The sequence below is a fragment of the Panthera leo genome, chromosome B4, assembly GCF_018350215.1.
Source record: "Panthera leo isolate Ple1 chromosome B4, P.leo_Ple1_pat1.1, whole genome shotgun sequence".
Classification (NCBI taxonomy): domain Eukaryota; kingdom Metazoa; phylum Chordata; class Mammalia; order Carnivora; family Felidae; genus Panthera; species Panthera leo.
In genome coordinates this window covers 120,053,441-120,073,552 of record NC_056685.1, presented here as the reverse complement: position 1 = coordinate 120,073,552, position 20,112 = coordinate 120,053,441, and the positions used below count along the sequence as shown (strand labels likewise).

General features: G+C 38.0%; 1 long non-coding RNA gene across 3 annotated transcripts in view; it reads right to left on the bottom strand.

Annotated features, from left to right (window-relative positions):
• The window catches only part of LOC122224982, a 72,520-nt gene that overhangs the window by 30,335 nt on the left and 22,073 nt on the right, over positions 1 to 20,112 (bottom strand). The gene's annotated exons all lie outside the window — the stretch shown is intronic.

Below are 20,112 nucleotides of genomic sequence, written 5' to 3'. Positions count from 1 at the left end.
ACGTTACTGTTACAGTATTGAAATGTAGCATATATGTTGCTAACACTATTGTGTAGTCTTGGCAGGTTTGAGAATTTGAAACTCAGAAAAATTTTAAGAAATATGAAATCAACTTAATGCCTTTTTTTCCTACTTGTGTAATAAAACGTGTGATTATGTTTTGTTCTTAGAAGAAAACATATCACTAAATCAAAAGAAGAGTAAACTGGGTTTTAAAAGATTTGAAACCATTTAGACAAAAAGGCAGTACTTTATTATAAATTAGATTTTATCTTCAATTTGCTTGTGTCATCTATCAAAAGTCAATTCCTTCTTTACAAGTTATACTAAACTGAATGTTAAGTACAATACTCATTCTTCTTAACTCTTCACTGTTTATATGAAAAAATACTTGCTCAGTTAGTGAAGAAATACTTGAGCGTGATGGAGATTAGGAGAGCACAGTGAGGTGATTTAGTGTTTTTCTTGCAGCCATTTGGCAGAATTGTTTTGGCTGATATGACAAAACAGTCAAATACTCAATCACAAATGCCATTAAGAATAAATGAGAATAAAAAATAGGTATATGAATGAAAGCTTAAATAAATAGAGATCAAAAGTATCTCTGAAGGATATGAGTGAAATAAATACAGGGGTATGATCAAAGCCTATCATTCCCAATATTTAAAATCATTCCAATTAAAAGATATATGGTATAATCAGAGCAGGAAATTTTTAAAGTAACCATAGTAAACAAATACGGTGTAAGGAATATGGTGGACAATAGTCCAATAATAAAGCACTTGAAAAAGATTTGTGGGAAGGAATTCACTTCAGTTAAAACCCAAAGCAAAAAATTGGTATGGAAATTCTGTTTTTTTTAATGTTTATTTATTTATTTTGATTTGAGAGAGAGAACGCGCAAGTTGGGGAGAGGGCAGGGGGAAGGAGACAGAATCCCACGCAGGCTCCACACTGAGTGATGTAGGGCTTGATCTACAACCCTGGGATCATGGCCTGAGCTGAAATCAAGAGTCAGATGCTCAACTGACTGAGCCACCCAGGCGCCCCTGATATGAAAATTCTTAAATGTAATGTGAAAAATTGGCACATGCAGAAATTCAATTCTTCACTAAATGATATGCCCACAACTGTTAAGATTCTAATTTCAACATGGAAAGTGAGGAAATTCACTGCTAGTGGAGACATTTTATTGGTATAGCAATAATATGACATCTTAGAATTTTGTCCAAATTCAAGATATTTGCTTCATAATACTTATTAGCATAATTAGCACAGACAGGTATGATAATCATTTGCTGCTCTTTAAAAAATTTTTAATTTATATCCAAGTTAGTTAGCATATAGTACAATAATGATTTCAGGACTAGAATCCAGTGATTCATCCTCTACATATAATACCCAGTGCTCATCCCAGCAAGTGTCCTCCTCAGTGCCCCTCGCCCAATTAGCCCATTCCCCCACCCAAAGCCCCTCCAGCAATCCTCAGTTTGTTCTGTATATTTAAGAGTCTCTTATGTTTTGTCCCCCTCCCTGATTTTATATTATTTTTGCTTCCCTTCCCTTATTTATGTTCATCTGTTTTGTATTTTAAATTCCTCATATGACTGAAGTCATATATTTGTCTTTCTCTGGCCAATTTTGCTTTGCATAATACACTCTGGTTCCATCCATGTTGTTGCAAATGGCAAGATTTCATTCTTTTTGATTGCTGAGTAATACTCCACTGTATCTAGAAACCACATCTTTATCCATCCATCCTTCGATGGACATTTGGGCTCTTTCCATACTTTGGCTGTTGTCGATAGCGCTGCTGTAAACATTGGGGTGCGTGTGCTCATTTGCTGCTTTCTTTACTCTGATTTATTTTTAATTTCTTCATCCCTTGCAATTGAACGAGATTTTTTTGTGCAAGACAAAAGTTATGAAGGTAAGAGAGTCTGAATAGGCATATGGAATGAGCAAGTTCAGCAACTTTTTCATATCCCATTTCTATAAATTTCCATAATTTAAGGAATTCTTATATCAATAAAAATATGCCCAGGCCAAGAATATCTTTATGAAAAGTGGTAGGTTTTTGCTACATTAGTACAGATATTTGAGAAATACTGTAAATGTATATGAGCCTTTTCTATAATTTTAGTGGGGGTACAGTTAATACTTTGCAATTTTTACATTTTTACATGTATCTTTTAGTCTCCTCCCCCACTTTTTGCCTTCAGAATTCAATTTCTTGTAAATATGTTTTGTTAGGGAGGATTTAGCTTGATTTTGTTTCAATCCACTTTTTGTGTAGCTTCATTAGTATGCCCAGAGACCATTTTAGTATGTGACCAAATTTAGAAGTTGAAGCACAAATAATAAAAATAATATACACTGGTGGTTTTATATTCATTTTTTCCTTCCTGTTTGTACAGTCAATATTGCAATATATCATTAAGTCAAAGAATAAAATTGCAGAAGAGTTGGAAGGAAACTTAGAAGTCCTCTAGTTCAGCCTCCCACTCAAAACCAGTCCAGAGGGTTGCCTGGATGGCTCAGTCAGTTGAGTGTCCGACTTTGGCTTGGGTCATGGTCTCCCGGTTCGTGAGTTTGAGCCCCACATGGGGGTCTCTGCTGTCAGTGCCAAGCCTGCTTCAGATCCTCTGTTCCCCTCTCTCTCCTCCTGTCCCCAGCTTGTGGGTGCTCTCTCTCTCTCTCAAAAATATTAAAAAAAAAAAAAAAATCCAGAGTTTCCAACATGGAGTCACCAAATTACAGCTGAAATTCCTAATGAGAAAACATTCTACCAGACAAACCTTCCTGTTTTAAGTAGTTCTAATTGGCCATTTTTTTTTTTTTCCTATTAGTGAATTAGAACATCTCCCTTGTACTACATGTTGGTCCTACATTTTTTATTCACATACAAAAGTGATTATATCTCCTGCCAAGTCTCTTTTCTAGGCTTAGCATCCATAATCCCTTATTTTTCAAAAGACAGTTTGTTCAAAGACTTTACCATTATTTGTCATTTGGATGTATCCCAGTTTGCTAAAGTCCCTCTTAAAACATTTAAATAAGTTTGGATGTCTCTGTCTACAATTTAAAGAAAACCCACTTTAAAGGTAGTGATTCCCTAAAAGTTTTAAGTAGAAGTGGTTTAATGTTTCATATTACAAAACAATACATCTAGAAATGAGTGGTTACTGATGTTCATTGATGTTATCACGTATTATATTCTTTCCATCTTTCTGTCTTCTTCATTGCAGGGCATTTTAGCTTCATACTTCTCTCATGGTTACGAGTTAACCACAGCAAGCTCCAAGCAAAATCTCTTTACACAGCTTCATCCACAGGCAGGGGGAAAGAAAAAAAGTGTTTTCCCTCATCTTCTTTTTAAATAAAACCTCCCCAAATTCCTCAGCAGATGCACCCTTATATCTTGTTTTGAAATACATCGCATTCCTGTCAAAACCACCATTGGTTAAAATTAATCACTTCCAGTGGATGCTTCCCTGAGTATGTGGTCACTCAAAGGTAAGAACCTGGTTAAAAGGGTCTCTGCCTACCAGAAGGGTGGGAAGCAGATAGATTTGAGTAGGAAATCAACAGTGCAAATCACCAACACTGAATACTTAACACCACGTGGTCTGACGAGGAATACGGTGGGATTTACTAACACAAAACATATTTAAAAGCTAGTAAATGGCAGGCAGCAGGTCTGATGTTAGGATACCAGCTACCTATTCCCAATCACTATTCCCATAGATTCAATCTGGTGGGGGAGATGGGCAAGTAAATTTCAGTTTCAATATGATGTGTTAAGTGCTATGATAAGTGCATGTAACCCAGCCTTGGGGAATCAGAGTAATTCCGAGAGGAGATGTCATCTAAGCCAAAGTCTGAAAGACGTGTCAATTGACTAGACAGAAGTTTCTAGGCAGCGAACAGTTTGGAGACAAGAGTATATATATTGGAGCATGGTTGCTTTCAGGAGAACCGCACTACTGGTTCAGATGTGTCTTTTTAGGGGAGTCCAAGAGTATATTTACTTGGTTTTTAAAGCACTTTCCCCTTCCATATATAATTTTGCTGATTTGTAACCATCAGGACTTTTCCATTCAAGTACATTACTGCTGATTCAGGTCTCCTATCTTGTATATTTGCAATTTATTTCTTAAACTTGAGTGTAAGTCTTCCCATTTACTCATTCATTTAAGCCCGATATATATTAGGCCAGGAGTCCACAAAATTTTTTTCTATAAAATTTTTTTCTATCTAGCGATAGTTTTTTGTGGATCGTGTGGTCTCTGTTACAGCTACTCAACTCTGCCACTGTAGAGGGAAGGCAGCCACAGGCAATATGTAAAGAGTGGATGTGGCTATAGTCCAGCAAATCTTTACAAAAATAGGCACTTGGCCTTCGTGTGTCGACCCTGATCTAAACTAGACTGCCTGTATTAATCTAGTCCCAGGATAACTTAAACGCAGCACCAGGAAAGGGAGATTCCATATGTCTTCCTAGTAAGTCTTCCACAGGGATGCTGACCTGAGAAAGAATGGAGACAATGTGGATCTGTAGTTAAATGATGGTATTAACTATACTGACTTGATCAGAGCCATCAGAGAAAGCTACATGTCCAGATAGGCAAGCTCACAAGTTGGTTCAACATTTGTATGTTACAACCACTTTGTAATCTCTCTTCATTCCACCCACATTCCCAAGCGGTGCCTTCTTGGATGGCCATACAGTTTTATCCTTTCATTATCATATCGTTATATTAAGAGTGGTTTGGTGCCTTTGACAATCTTGTTTTGTCCCTTTCCAGCCCTTCCTTGGTGATAACTGTGATACTATTAAGTTTTCTTCCAGAGTATGTATGTTGTCTCCATGATCAAAAATATATGAAAACATAGGGCACTCATGGCATTTGTTTTTTAACTGATCTCCTACATTTCACCCTCTGTGTTAGTTTCCTATTGCTGTCATAACAAAATACCATAGTTATTATTTCACAGTGCAGTGGGTCAGAATTCTAGGAACGGTGTGGTTCAGCTGGGCCCACTTCTTACGGTCACACAAGGCTGAAGTCATGGTGTCGGCAAGGCTGCATTCCTTGCTGGGGTCTCGGGTGAATCCGCTTCCAAGCACAGTTTGTGAGCCAGAATTAGTTCCTTGTACTTTTAGGGCTGCCGTCCCATTTCCTTGCTGGCTATCTTTCTCATCTGAGAATTGTTCTCTGCTTCTAGAAGTTACCCACATTCATGAGCTTGAGACACCCTTTCTCCATCTTCAAACTCTGTGACAGCAGCTTGGGCCCGTCTCATACTTCACATCTCCTGACCTCCCCATTCTGCTTCTACTACAGAAAGTTCACTGCTTGTAAGGGCTCCTACAATTAGTTTGGGCTCACTTGGATAATCCAGGATAATAACCCAGTTTAAAGGTCTGTAACCTTAATTATATCTGCAGAGCCCCTCCCTTTTGCCATGGAAAACAACATAAAGTTCTGGGGAGGGAGGTGAATCTTTGGGGGTCATTATCCCAACTATCACAACCTTGTACTTTGTTTGTTGTTGCTGTTGTTGTTTAAGCATAATTGCTTGGATTGTTCACTTAGTTCTAAAATAACCTTCTTAGTATATTTTCTGAGCGTGCTATTTTTAAAATGTTCTCATCATTTTATTTTTCAACTGTACAAATTACTTGGCATTTACATTTATGTAATCATGAAATAGTTTTACTCCTTAATATATCATAAAATTTTCTCCCATGTCACTCAGTTCTTTATGATTTTAATTATTATATAATACTTCATTGAGTAGATATACTAAAATTTATTTAACAGTTGCTCCATTGTTAATTACTTGGATTTTTCCCAGTATTTCACTGTTATGAATAACTCTATAATGAACATTTTTTGTGCCCAAAAATTATCTATATGTTGGATTAATTTCTTAGGATAGATTCTCAAAAGTAGAATAACTGCATCGAAGACCATGGATTTCTCATGATAGAAACTAGTTTCCAAAAGGTTTAAACAAAGTTTGTATCCTCAGAAGCACTCTTACCTGTTTGAATGTCATCATTAAAAACAAAGCAAACAGAATTGAGATGAAAGGACATTACAGGGGCCCCTGGCTGACTCAGTTGGTTAAGTGTCTGACTTCGACCCAGGTCATGATCTCCCTGTTGATGAGTTAAAGCCCCGCGTTGGGCTCTGTTCTCATAGCTCAGAGCCTGAAGCCTGCTTCGGATTCTCTCTCTCTCTCTCTCTCTCTCTCTTTCTCTCTCTCTCTCTCTGCCCCTATTCTGCTTGTGCTCTGTGGGTAAATACATAGACAATGATAAAAGCTAGTATTACTGTAACAATGTTGTGTAGCTCTATTTTTTGTTTTCCATAAAATTTAAGAGACTAATACATTTTTAAAAACAGTCTAAAAGCTAGTATTATTGTAATTTTGGTTTGTAACTCCATATTTTGTTATCTATATAATTTAAGAGACTAATGCATTAAGTTATTAGTTAATATTTTTGGAGACACAGTGTATAAAGATGACATTTTGTGTGACATCAACTGAAAGGAGTAGGGACAGAACTGCTGAAAGAGCAGAAGCGGTGAGAAGTGGTTGGAAACTGAATATAATTTGAAGGTGCAGCCATTGGGGATTTGCTATTGGATTGGATGCAGTTAGTGAAATAGGAGTCTGTGCTTTATGACCTGAGCGATTTACTGAAATGCCTAGCAGAGTGTTTGACCTCTCTGGATCTGAACATTTCATCTGTGATCACGCACCCACATTCAGCAAAACGAAATCCCTGCAGATTACCCTCTTCCTTAGACAAAGTTAGGAACCATCTACTGTTATTTGAGCACACCTCTATGTGTGTGTGTGTGTGTGTGTGTGTGTGTGTGTGTGTGTGTGCGTGTGTGTGTGTGTGTGTTGTGGGGGAGGTATGATGGATTTTAGCTCCTTCCCTAAGTAGCTTGGTAGAATGACAAGGAAGGAATAAGTAAAAGGAGAAGGGAATAAAAAGCTGAAGAGGTTTAAAGACTGAGCTCTTTGCCACTCCAGTGTCTAGAGGCCAGAGAAGTGAGGAAGAACCAGGACAGGAGACCCTGAAGCAGTGACAGGAGAAAAATCGGGACAGTGTGGTGCCCCGAAAGCCAAGTGAAGAAATTGTTTAAGAAGGGGAGAATGATTGTCCATGTTAAATGCTGCTCAAAGGCCAAAAAGATGAGGAGTGAAGATTGACAATTAGGTTGAACAATATGGACAATAGAGTGGTGGAGGCAAGACCTATTTGCAGTGGTGCACAGGAGAGGATAAAAGGTGAGCAATTGGAGAGAATGAGCATAGATAACTCTTTGAAGGAGTTTTACATTAAAACATAAGCTGGGGCACCTGGGTGGCTCAGTCTGTTAAGCGTGTGACTTTGGCTCAGGTCCTGATCTCACAGCTCATGAGTTCGAGCCCCACATCGGGCTCTGTGCTGACAGCCTGGAGCCTGCCTTGGATTCTGTGTCTCCCTTTCTTTCTGCCCCTCTCCCACTCACACTCTGTCTCTCTCTCTCAAAAAATAAATAAACATTAAGAAAAATTTTAAAAAAACATAAGCTGACCATATGATTTGCACTCCAAACGAACACATTTCAAAAGAGCACCATTAATAATTAAGCCAAGATTTGATTAATAATCAAGTATAAACTAGAACTGTCATGACAAATGATTAAATGTCATTTCATGAAGGAAAGGAGAGAGGGTTATAACTGGAGGGGAGTTGGTTGGTTAGTTCTTTTTAGAAAAGGAGAAATAGTAGCTATGAGGAATGATCTAGTAAAGAGGGAAATTTTTATGATGGAGAAGAAAAAGGACATTTTTGGAGCAATATCTTTGAGTAGGCAAGAGAGGATAGTATTCAGTGCTCAAGTAGAAGGACTGGTTTTAGCCAGTAGCACAGATAGAATGCAAAGAATATGGGGACAAATGCAAGTAGGTGAGGTGGTGTGGGAGCTTGTGGAAATTTTCTTATGAAGGTTTGTATTTTCTCATTGAAATAGGTAGTGAGGTCATTAGCTAAGAGTGAGGATTAGGGAGGTGTAGTTGGAGGCTTTAAGAGAGAGAAGATAATTTTATAGGAGAAAGGAAGAATGAATGAAGTAGAGAAATACAATATGATTGCCAAACACCATTAGGGTTCAATTACAGTTAATAATCATGTATTTTAAGTGAGACCAAAGGTTGTGTATTTTACTCAAGCCAGGTTTTACCATTCAGGTATAGTCAGGGAGAGAGGTAAAAATTAGATTTAATCAGGGCTTATTGTTTAGCCAGGTGCAACAAGAGAAAAGCAAGAGAATTCAGAGTGTATACAAGGGGATGATTTTATCATTTGACCATTTAATAACTTTTTGAGAGAGAGCATGTGTGCACTCAAATGGGGAAGGGGCAGGGGGAGAGGGAGAGAGAATCTTACACAGGCTCCATACCCAGCGTGGAGCCCAACACGGGTCTCAATCTCATGACCATGAAATCATGACCTGAGCCAAAATCAAGAATTAGGCGCTTAACCGACTAAACCACCCAGCCCCCCCCCCCAACCATTTAATAATTTTTATCATATGACCATATATAATTTAACCTGGTGTATTAGTTTCATAGGGTTGCTATAACAGACTACCACAAATTGAGTAGTTTAAAACAACAAAAATTTATTGTCTCACAGTTATAGAATCTAGAAGTCTTTAATCAATGTGTTTTGCAGGGCTGTGCTCCCTTTAAAGCTTCTAGGGGAATATGTATCCTTTTTTTAAATTTTAATTTTATTTATTTATTTTTTAAAATTGACATCCAACTTGGCATATAGTGCAAAAATGATTTCAGGAGTGGATTCCTTAGTGCTCCTTACCCATTTAGCCCATGCCCCCTCCCACAACCTCTCCAATAACCCTCAGTTTGTTCTCCAAATTTGTGAGTCTCTTCTGTTTTGTCCCCCTCCCTGTTTTTATATCATTTTTGTTTTCCTTCCCTTATGTTTATCTTTTTTGTCTCTTAAAGTCCTCATATGAGTGAAGTCATATGATTTTTGTCTTTCTCTGACTAATTTCACTTAGCATAATACCCTCCAGTTCCATCCATGTAGTTGCAAATGGCAAGATTTCATTCTTTTGGATTGGTGAGTAATACTCCATTGTATATATATACCACATCTTCTTTATCCATTCATCCATCGATGGACATTTGGGATCTTTCCATACCTTGGCTATTGTTGATAGTGTTGCTGTAAACATGGGGGTGCATGTGTCCCTTTGAAACAGCACACCTGTATCCTGTGGATAAATGCCTAGTAGTGCAATTGCTGGGTCATAGGGTAGTTCTATTTTTAGTTTTTTAAGTTTTTAAGTTTTTTAAGTTTTTCCATACTGTTTTCCAGAGTGGCTGCACCAGCTTGCATTGCCACCAACAATGCAAAAGAGATCCTCTTTCTCCACATCCTCGCCAACATCTGTTGTTGCCTGAGTTGTTAATGTTAGCCATTCTGACAGGTGTAAGGTGCTATCTCAATGTGGTTTTGATTTGTATCTCCCTGATGATGAGTGATGTTGAGCATTTTTTCATGTGTCAGTTGGCCATCTGGATGTCTTCCTTGGAGAAGTGTCTATTCATGTCTTTTGCCCATTTCTTCACTGGATTATTTGTTTTTTGGGTGTTGAGTTTGAGAAGTTCTTTATAGATTTTGGATACTAACCCTTTATCTGATATGTCATTTGCAAATATCTTCTCCCATTCCATCGGTTGCCTTTTAGTTTTTCTGATGTTTCCTTCGCTGTGCAGAAGATTTTTATTTTGATGAGGTCCCAATAGTTCATTTTTGTTTTTGTTTCCCTTGCCTATGGAGACGTGTTGAGTAAGAAATTGGTGCAGGCAAGATTAAAGAGGTTTTTGCCTGCTTTCTCCTCAAGGATTTGGATGGCTTCCTGTCTTACATTGAGGTCTTTCATCCATTTTGAGTTATTTTTGTGTCTGGGGTAAGAAAGTGGTCCAGGTTCATTCTTCTGCATGTCTCTGTCCAGTTTTCCCAGCACCACTTGCTGAAGAGACTGTCTTTATTCCGTTGTATATTCTTTCCTGCTTTGTCAAAGATTAGTTGGCCATACGCTTGTGGGTCCATATCTGGATTCTCTATTCTGTTCCATTATCGGGGTGTCTGTTCTTGTGCTAGTACCATACTGTCTTGATGATTACAGCTTTGTAGTATAGCTTGAAGTCTTTGAAGGTATTGTGATGCCTCCTGCTTTCGTTTTCTTTTTCAAGATTGCTTTGGCTATTTAGAGTCTTTTCTGGTTCCCTACAAATTTTAGGATTATTTGTTCTAGCTCTCTGAAGAATGCTGGTGTTACTTTGATAGGGATTGCATTGAATATGTAGATTGCTTTGGGTAGTATCAACATTTTCACAGTATTTTTTCTTCCTATCCAGGAGCATGGAATCTTTTTCCATTTTTTTGTGTCTTCTTCAATTTCTTTCATAAGCTTTCTATAGTTTTCAGTGTATAGATTTTTCACCTCTTTGGTTAGGTTTATTCCTAGGTATTTTATGGTTTTTGGTGCAACTGTAAATGGGATCGATTTCCTTGATTTCTCTTTCTGTTGCTTCATTGTTGGTGTACAGGAATGCAACCTATTTCTGTGCATTGATTTTACATCCTGCAACTTTGATGAATTCATGAATCAATCTAGCAGTTTTTTTGTGGAATCTCTTGGGTTTTCCATATAGGGTATCATGTCATCTGCAAAGAGTGAAAGTTTGACCTCCTCCTTGACGATTTGGATGCCTTTTATTTCTTTGTGTTGTCTGATTGCAGAGGCTAAGACTTCCAATACTATGTTGAGTAACAGTGGCGAGAATGGACATGCCTGTCTTGTCCCTGACCTTAGGGGGAGAGCTCTCAGTTTTTCCCCATTGAGGATGTTATTAGCGTAGGGTCTTTCATATATGGCTGTTATGATCTCGAGGTATGATCCTTCTATTCCTACTTTCTTGAAGGTTTTTATCAAGAAAGGATGCTGTATTTTGTCAAATGCTTTCTCTGCATCTATTGAGAGGATCATATGGTTCTTGTCCTTTCTTTTATTGATGTGATGAATCATGTTAATTATTTTGCAGATATTGAACCAGCCCTGTATCCCAGTTATAAATCCCACTTGGTCGTGGTGAATAATTTTTTCAGTGTATTGCTGGAGCCAGTTGGCTAATATCTTGTTGAGGATTTTTGCATCCATGTTCATCAGGGAAATTGGTCTATAGTTCTCCTTTTCTAGTGGGGTCTCTGTCTGGTTTTGGAATCAAGGTAATGCTGGCTTCATACAAAGAGTTTGGAAGTTTTCCTTCCATTTCTTTTTTTTTTTTTTTTTTCAAACAACAGCTTCAAGAGAATAGGTGTTAATGCTTCCTTAAATGTTTGGTAGAATTCCCCTGGAAAGCCATCTTGGACTCTTGTTTTTTGGGAGATTTTTGATTACTAATTTGATTTACTGGTTATGGATCTGTTCAAATTTTCTATTTCTTCCTGTTTCAGTTTTGGTAGTGTATATGCTTCTATGAATTTGTCCATTTCTTCCAGATTGCCCATTTTATTGGCATATAATTGCTCAGTTTTTATTTCTGCTGTGTTGGTTGTGATCTCTCCTCTTTCATTATTGATTTTGTTTATTTGGGTCTTTCCTTTTTCTTTTTGATCAAACCGGCTAGTGGTTTATCAATTTTGTTAATTCTTTCAAAGAACCAGCCTCTGGTTTCATTGATTACTGGTTTGTTTTTTTTTTTGTTTGTTTTGATAGAATAAATTTCTCCTCTAATCTTTGTTATTTCCTGTCTTCTGCTGGTTTCGGGTTTTATTTGCTGTTCTTTTTCCAGCTCATTAAGGCGTAAGGTTAGGTTGTGTATCTGAGACCTTTCTTCCTTCTTTAGGAAAGCCTGGATTGCTATATACGTTCCTCTTATGACCACCTTTGCTGCGTCCCAGAGGTTTTGGGTTGTGGTGTTATCATTTTCATTGACTTCCATATACTTTTTAATTTCCTCTTTAACTTCTTGGTTAGCCCATTCATTTTTTAGTAGGATGTTCTTCAGTCTCCAAGTATTTGTTACCTTTCCAAATTTTTTCTTGTGGTTGATTTCGAGTTTCATAGCCTTGTGTTCTGAAAATATGCACGGTATGATCTCGATCTTTTTGTACTTACATAGGGCTGTTTTGTGTCCCATTATGTGGTCTATTCTGGAGAACGTTTCATGTGCACTGGAGAAGAATGTATATTCTGCTGCTTTACGATGAAATGTTCTGAATATATCTGTTAAGTCCATCTGGCCCTGGGTGTCATTCACAGCCATTGTTTCCTTGTTGATTTTTTGATTAGATGATCTGTCCATTGCTGTAAGTGGGGTGTTGAAGTAGCCTATTATGGTATTACTATCGATGAGTTTCTTTATGTTTGTGATTAATTGATTTATGTATTTGGGTGCTCTCACATTTGGCGCATAAATGTTTACAATTGTTAGGTCTTATTGGTGGATAGACCGCCTTGATTATGATATAATGCCCTTCTGCATCTCTTGATACAGTCTTTATTTTAAAGTCTAGATTGTCTGATATAAGTATGGCTACTCTGGCTTTCTTTTGTTGACCATTAGCATGATAGATGGCTCTCCATCCCCTTATTTTCAATCTGAAGGTGTCTTTAGGTTTAAAGTGGGTCTCTTGTAAACAGCATGTAGGTGGATCTTGTTTTCTTATCCATTCTGTTACCCTATGTCTTTTGATTGGAGCATTGAGTGCATTGACGTTTAGAGTGAGTATGGAAAAATATGAATTTATTGCCATTATGATGCTTTTAGAGCATCTTGGAGTTTCTGGTGGTGTTCTCTGGTCCTTTCTAATCTTTATTGCTTTTGATATATATATATACATATCCCCCTTAAAATTTCTTGCAGGGCTGGTTTTGTGGTCACAAACTCCTTTAATTTTTGTTTGGGAAACTTTTTATCTCTCCTTCTATTTTGAATAACAGCTTTGCTGGATAAAGAATTCTTGGCTGCATATTTTTCTGATTCAGCACATTGAATATATCTTGCCACTCCTTTCTGGCCTGCCAAGTTTCTGTGGATAGGTCTGCTGCAAACCTGATCTTTCTTCCCTTGTAGGTTAGGGACTGTTTTTCCCTTGCTGCTTTCATGATTCTCTCCTTGACTGAATATTTTGTGAATTTGACTATGATATGGCTTGTTGATGGTTGGTTTTGTTGAATCTAATGGGGGTCCTCTGTGCTTCCTGGATTTTGATGTCTGTGTCTTTCCCCAGGTTAGGAAAGTTTTCCGCTATGATTTGCTCACATAACCCTTCTACCCCTATTTCTCTCTCTTCCTCCTCTGGGACCCCTATGATTCTGATGTTGTTCCTTTTTAATGAGTCACTGATTTCTCTAATTTCTTAAATAATGCTCTTTTGCCTTAATCTCCCTCTATTTTCTGCTTTGTTATTCTCTATAAGTTTGTCCTCTATATCGCTGATTCTCTGTTCTGCCTTGTCCATCCTTGCCGCCGCTGCATCCATCTGTGATTGCAGCTCAGTTTTAGCATTTTTAATTTCATTCTGGCTATTTTTTACTTCTTTTATCTCTGTAGGAAGGGATTCTAATCTATTTTCGACTCCAGCTAGTATTCTTATTATCGTGATTCTAAATTCTGGTTCAGGCATCTTGCTTGTGTCTGTGTTGGTTAAATCCCTGGCTGTCGTTTATTCATGCTCTTTCTTTTGGGGTGAATTCCGTTGTTTTGTCATTTTGAAGGGAGAAAAGGAATTAATGAGGTAGAAAAATTGAAATTAAAAAAATTAAAATTAAAAAAATATTAAAATTAAAAATTAAACACACACACACACACACACAAAAATCAAATAGATGATGCTAGATCCTAGGTGTGTTTTGGTCTGGGTGTAGAAAGTGGTTTGACAGACTAGAGAAACAAACAAAAAAAGGGGGGAGAGAGAAAAAAAGAAAATTGAGGATTTGAAAAAATGAATACACTAAAGTAGACTAAAATACACAAAAGTAGAGAATATAGTAGAAAAAAATTATAGAAAAATATTTTTAATAAAAATTAAAAAGATGAATTTTTTAGTTTTTTGTATTTAAGAAAAAAGAAAAATGAAAAAGTAAAAAGATAAAAAAAGAAAAAGACAAAAAAGGAAATCGTTTGAAAATTTAAAAAGTGAATACTCTGTAGTAGACTGAAATAAAATGATGGGAGTAAGACAGAATTTGAAAAAAATTACCTAAAAGCAAAAAATATAGTAATAAAAATTAATAAAAATATTTTTTAAAGAAATTGAAAGTAAAAATGAAGTTTTTCCTTTCTGCATTCAAGAAAAAGAAAAGAAATTAAAAAGAGGAAAAAAGAAAAAGAAAAAAAGGAAATTGTTTGAAAATTTGAAAAGGTGAGTACACTGAAGTAGACTAAAATAAAATGACGGAAGTAGAATTTGAAAAAATTTACACAAAAGTAAAAATATAGTAATAAAAATTAAAAACATATTTTTAACAAAAATTGAAAATAAAAATGAGTTTTTTCTCTTTCTGTATTCAAGAAAAAGAATTGTAAAAGAGAAAAAGGAAAAAGAGAAAAAAAAATTGAATAGATGAACCTGCTAACAGATTGAAGTAGGACTGAAATTGCTTCGTTTTCCCCTAGAGGTCAGTCTATGTAGCTCTTTATAGTCCATAAATTAAGCCAGCAGTGAGACTTGTGTTCTTGAAGAGCAAAGTTGGCCCTGGCGGGGCTCAGTGTAATGGCTCCACTCTCCTCTAGATGGCGCTGCTAGCCTGCTGGGGTGGATTGTTGCAGTGCTCTCCGGTGTGCATGTGCATGCGCGGGGGCGGTGAAAAATGGCGCCACCCAGCTACCCCGTCTGTTCTCCCGGATCAGCAATCACGCACCGGTCCTCCGTCTTCAGCTCTCATCCACTCCCTGCTTTTCCACTGTCTGTGACCAGGCCCCAGGCAGTACCTCTCATCCAAGTTTTGTCTCACTTCCGGCTGTTTTCCCCAGCCCCTTACTTCTGAAGGACTGCGTCTTTGACCCATTCTGCCCCTCTGCGGGAGGATCTCACCAAGCGATGGCCGAATGAGCAATGGCCGAATGTTGGCTGCACCCAGGAACGCTTGCTGGCCCCTGCTGCTGCCAGTGCCCTAAGACTGCAGCCAGGTGCCAGCCCGCCCCAGAAAACGTTCGCGAGATAGTGTAGCAGCAGCGCATCAGGGATTATGGAAAATCACAACACACATCTGGCACCAGGCTTCACTCCTAATGACCTTGTTCCAGCACCAGTGATTGTGGCCATTCTCTGGGGTCTGCTGGGACCAGGTGGCTTCAACAGTCTCTACCAAATGTCCTTCCAGCAGTGGAACCAATTTTCCCCGTGTGGACTGAGAACCTCCTGGACCCCACTCTGTTCCTGGGGCTTGCCCCTTCCCACCAGAGCACTGCCAGGTATCGAGCTGCGGAGTTGCTTCCCTTGTTTACAATCTTAATGGAATTTAAGCCCTCTCCTTTCTCCTTTCTCCCTTTCCCCTTTTCCCTTTTTAGTTTAGTCCCTGTGGCTGTTTCCAATTTTCCACTTTCTCTCCAGCTGCTTTTGGGGAGGGGTGCTTTTCCCGTATCCACCCCCCCCCCCAAGTCTCTGTCCTCTCTCCACTCGCAAAAGCACCTCCCTTCCTGTGCCTTTTCGCTCCCCAAGTTCACCTCTCTGCGCCGTGTACCTGCTCAATTCTGTGGTTCAGGTTGTGCAGATTGTTGTGTTAATCCTCCAGTTTTCTAGGTGTGTAGGATGGTTTAGTGTTGGTCTGGCTGTATTTCATGGACGCGAGACACACAAAAAACTTCCATGCTGTTCCGTCTTGGCTCCTCCCCTCCATATGTATCCTTTCTTGCCTCTTCCACTCTGATATAGCCTCAGGTATCCCTTGGCTTGTGGTAGCATAATTTGAATCTTTACCTCTATCTTCAAATGGTTGTCTTCCCTTTGTGTTCCAATTTTTTTTTTTTTTTTTGTAAGGACACCAATCCTATTGGATTAAGACCCACCCTAATGAACTCATTTTGGGAGGACACAATTCAACACATAACACCTGAGTGGAGAGAGGTGAGACAAGAGGGGCATAAGAGACAACGAAATAGTGGTGGAATCAATGGATTATAGATACCAATAGTATTGAAGTGTGGTTGGCATTGCAATTCTAGAAATTAGGTGGAGATTGGAGGATGGGGTGTTTGAAATTGAGATTGTGTAGGGTTAGTGGTAATGAAAGATCTAGTATGATTTTAGGAGTGAGTAGCTAACAAAAAGTGAAGAGCAATGTCATTGAGGAGGGGAGACCAACAATAGAGGCCAGGTGTTAGATGGGTCATCAGTGAGGATCTCAAAACCCCTAAGAATAGTGACAGGAAAAGTATTAGAGAGGGTGAAGTGATCCAGGAGCTAAAAGATTCAAGGACCAAAGACAAGTAAATTGTGGCATTGGAAGAGAATTTCAACAAGAATACATAATAGGTGCTATAGTCTAGATGGTACCAGATTTAAAGATGACTGTTTTTGAGGAGAGAAGGAAGGGAAAACGTTCTGGAAGCATTATTAAAGGGCAAGAAAAACACCTACCCCCAACTTCAGGCCCTGTGATATTAAGGCTGTGGGAGGTAAAACTACCACTAGTTTAAAGAGCTGTAGAAGAAGCAGAGCCCTTAAGGGAGACACAGGTTTCAGATAAAGTAGGTAAAAGAAATATTTAAAGAAGATGTTAAAGAAATTGTGATTTTGCTGAAGACTGACTTTGAGTTCCAGAGGGACTAACAGTGGAAAGATTTTGGATCCTGGAGAGGGGTGGAAGATGGGATCAGGAAAATTGATGTATAGAACAGTATAGGGATTAATGGCTAGAGAGTGAAGGATGTGTCTGTCAGGAGCATGTGGTTTCTGATGAATGGCATACATTAGGATTGAATGTTTGATATTTGTTCTTTTGGTCCCAGAAATGAAGATAGTGGTGAAGATTGAGTTTTAAGAGAAGGAAAAGTGGGGTCTTGCCTGGGTTGCATATGATTTGGAAGTTCCCATTTGGTTTCCACTGATGGATAATACATGGATACTTGCAGAGGATGGTTTCACTCTCAGCACACGGACTTACTGTTGACTACTTTATAGCAATTATGAGTATTCAAAATGATCTTGGGTATTTGTTTACTTGTTTCCATGTTTTATTTCTTCCACTTTAGAAAACACAGTTTTTGAGGGCAGTTGTATTGGCTGTCTTCTTAATTCTTATAACACTGGTGCCTAGAACTGAGCTTGACATATAGCACTCAATTCAGTAGTCTTCCCTTATCTGCAGTTTTGTTTTCTATGGTTTCAGTTACCCTAGGTCAACCGCAGTCCTGAAGCAGATGATCCTCCTCATATCATCAGAAGGCCAATAGAGGCACTGGGGTGCCTCAGTTGGTTAAGTGTCTGACTCTTGATTTTGCCTCATGTCATGATCTTCTGATTTATGAGTTCCAGTCCCACGATGGGTTCTCTGCTGTCAGCACATAGCCTGCTTTGGATCCTCTGTCGCCTCTCTCTGTGTGCCTTCTCCACCCCCCCCCCCCCAAAATAAATAAATAAACTTTAAAAAAAAAGGCCAAAGCAGTCTAACACTGTCACAATGTCTGCATCATTCACCTCACTTCACTTCATGTAGGCATTTTATCATCTCACATGATCATAAGAAGGGTGAGTGCAGTACAGTAAGATATTTTGAGAGAGAGACCACATTCACGTAACTTTTATTAGAGTATACTGTTACAACTATTCTATTATGGGTTATTTCTGTTAATCTTTTACTCTGTCTAACTTATAAATTAAACTTTATTATAGGTATATATGTATAGGAAAAACAGGATATATAGGGTTCAGTTCTATCTTAGGTTTCAGGCATCCACTAGAATCTTGGAACATATCCACATCAGCTAAGGCGGGACTACTGTAACTATATTGAGGGATGAATACATCAAGATTCCATTCTCTCAATCTGTTTAAGGGTTTAAAGCCTTCTGAAGACACTCCTTCATTTAAACCTCATCTCCCTCATATCTTCAACCTCTCACTATCAGATCATTTATCGGGATTTAAATATATACTAGTATCTTCCATCTTTATTTTTATTTTTTAAAGTAAACTCTATGCCCAACATGGGGCTCAAACTTACTACCTCGAGATAAAGAGTTGCATGCTCTACTCACTGAGCCAGCCATGCACCCCTAGTGTCTCCAAAAACACTTACCTTGAGCCCCATCTCTTTCCAGATATTGCGCCAATCTTCTGCATGGCCAAACTTCTCAGAAGAGCTGTTTAAAACAAGCTATCTCCACTCCCTCACATTCTTTTTATTCTCAGTTCCATTGTAACCTGAAGTTCCACCTCTGCCACCAACTCTCATTTGAAACTGCTTTTGTGACCATCAACGTCTATGTTGCCATATGTAACGAAAATGTGCATATCCTCACCTAATTAGACTTTCTGAGTTTTTGACACAATTGGATACTCTGTCCTTATTTTTGGTTTCTATGATGCCAATGCTTTCTTGGTCTTCCTCTTTATTCATCGCCTGTTCCTTTTTCATCTCTTTTATTTTCTTCTTGATACAACCTCATATATATGCTGGGATTTCTTTTCCTTTTTTCCTTAGATACTTTTTCATTTCATGTAGTTTCTTTTTATGTTAATTAATCCTTTTTTTTTTTTTTTTTTTTGAGAGAAAGAGAGAGAGAGAGGAGAGAGAAATCCCAAGCAGGCTCTGCACTGAAAGTTTGATGTGGAGCTTGAACTCACAAACTGAGAGATGATAACCTGAGCAGAAACCAAGAGTCAGACACTTAACTGACTGAGCCACTCAGGCACCCTTCATTTCATGTAGTTTTAAGTATCTTCTATATATGTGCCAAGACTTCCAAAAATATATCTCAGCTCAGACCGCTATTCTGAACTTCAACTACATACTTACCATCTTCACTTGGATGTTTCACAAGCATCTCACACTTAAAATGTTCAAAATAGAGCTTTTGGTTCCCCTCTCCCCTTCTTTTCCCATGTTAACATGTAACATGTTAAACTTTTAGTAGTTCTCATTGTAGTTAATGGCATTACCACCCACACAGCCAAAACTTTGAATTGTTTCTACAATTTCCCTTTACGTATCTTCATATACATGCATTCCATCAGCTTGTCCTATTGACTCTGTACACATATTTTCAATTTATCAATTAGTCATCATTTTCACACTCCTTCCCAATCCAAGCAACATAATTTCTTGTCTATAATAGCCTCTCAACTTCCATTCTTGTCCTACACTAATCTGTAATTTTGGATCCTAAAATAAAGCAGATATGTCACTCTTCTATTTAAAATACATCATTGATTTTCAATATACTTAGAATAAAACTGCAAATCCTTAACATGGCTCCAAGCCTTAGCATGATTTGACTCCTGCCTAAACTATCTTGTGCTTATCTCCACTCTAGCCTTAGGAAATGCTCACATATTTTTCCTTCTGTCCACAATGTTTTTCCCCCAATTCTTCACTGATCTAAACACTTCTGTTTTCAAGTCCTAGCTTAAATATAATTTAAGTGTTCATTTTTTCAATATAATTCGCAGAGATACTTATTAAAAACAAATAATTAGACTTAAGCTTCGTTTTACCAGATTATGTAACTACTGCCAGCTCTTTCATAACATGCTTTCCCTTTTTGAGTTTTTATTCTTCTTTCAATCATCTGTAATATTTTCAGAAAAATTTTTCAGCAAGGGCATGGGGTGGTGTGCTCTCATAAAAAAATGATAGTTGACTGGGTTTTTAATTTCAAGTTACAATGTTTTGTTTCTCTCATGAAGGAGGCACTGTTGGTTGCCTACCCAACAGCTGTTTCCCCTTTTTCCTTATTAAGAGAACTCTGGTTTTGTTTGTAATCTACTCTTCACCCAGCTGTGCACTTTACTAAGCCAATCGCATTCTCCTTAAAATGAATGGTTTAAGAATAGGCATG